Source organism: Bison bison, unplaced genomic scaffold (assembly GCF_000754665.1).
Source record: "Bison bison bison isolate TAMUID 2011002044 unplaced genomic scaffold, Bison_UMD1.0 scf7180017864360, whole genome shotgun sequence".
NCBI lineage: Eukaryota > Metazoa > Chordata > Mammalia > Artiodactyla > Bovidae > Bison > Bison bison.
The window spans coordinates 209489-210880 of NW_011494932.1; the positions used below are offsets into that span (position 1 = coordinate 209489).

At 52.9% G+C, this 1392-nt stretch overlaps 1 pseudogene; it reads left to right on the plus strand.

The window, feature by feature from the left end:
* Positions 1–1313, plus strand: LOC104999661 (annotated as a pseudogene).
* The last annotated feature ends 79 nt before the right edge of the window (positions 1314–1392 follow it).

Sequence of the window (1392 nt, forward strand, 5' to 3'; positions counted from 1 at the left end):
AATCTGGGCTCCCAAGACAACCTGACCCCACAGGGCCCGAACCCAGAAACAGCCAATGAGGAAGAGAACAACACCGTCCTTGGGCTGTCCTCCCCCAGGAAGCTCTGGAGGATCATGGGGGATGCGGCCTTCACCTCTGGGCGCTGGAATGATGAGGGAGACATGGTGGTCATCGAGACAGATCTCTTCCACACGGAGGTTCTCCAGTACAGAGGCACAGACAGGATCTTCAACACAGACAGCATCAAGAGTTTCATCTGTGAACTGAACCTGTATGGGTTCAGTAAAATCCACCTTTTGGGTCGCTCTGCAGGGAAGAACAGGATGATCATGATGTAGAAAGCCCTTCTGGGGAGACTAGACTAGACGAGCTGAGCGCTGGATGGGTTTCACTTCCCAGGAGAAGGTTTTTCTAGTGAGAGGGTGGTTAAACAAAGAGGAGAAAGCAGGGCCTGTCTTATTCCATTATCCATTTAGACAGGATCCACAGGTGTGACACCAGGTCCCGAGGGGCCACTTGATGTCAGGGAGGGCCAGTAACACCTCAAGCGAGGCCAGCCCCAAGGAAGCTGTAGAGAGCACACATGCTAGGGCCTCATAACCTGCCAGGAATGAAGAGACTTTGTCTCTATAGTTAGGCAAGGCTGGGATGGAGGTAGAGTGGAGGGCGGCGAGGAAGGGCTCTTCTCCCACACGATGGCTAAAATCTTTCCTTTCAGATTCATTGCAACCCCAACTTTCAAAGAGACAAGCCTCTCCTCCTGTAGAACATCCAGAAGAAAGTCAACCCCAGAACAACTGCTCAGCCCGCCAGTGGAGCAACAACCACCCCAAAGAGAAAGAAGTGAGCGATGGTGACCAGACGCTCCCCTCCATTCCATCACAATGAGTCCACACAAGAGGCTGATAAGAAAGTTCAGAATGGAACCCCAACTGCTCATGGAAGCCCCAGCCAGCACTCACATGTGTTCTCTGGCCTTTGGTCTATGGGCAGTGTAGCCGGGTGGGCTGAGGCAAACCATCTCCCCAGTGAACAGGGCGGCCCCAGTGGAGAGGGTACATCCAGCAATGGCACGTCTGTACTCCTGGCTACTGCTGGAAGGGACAGCATAGGGGAACTGCCCAAGAGCTCCCCAGAGTATCCAGGTTATGGTTCGGTGATGACTCTGTACAACACCTGTTACCCCATCCTGATGGCGGCCCTTTTAGTCATGGCCCCAAATGAGGCCCTTGAGGTGGCGGAGAAGCAGGAAGAGTCCTCAGATTACAAGTGTGCCGTCTGTGAGCAGTTCAAGGACAATCCCAATCCCTGAGCTGCCAGGTCCCTAGGGACACACAAAAGCACTCTCGTAATAAAAAATCTATTTCTGGCTCTAATAAGGTACAGCAAAA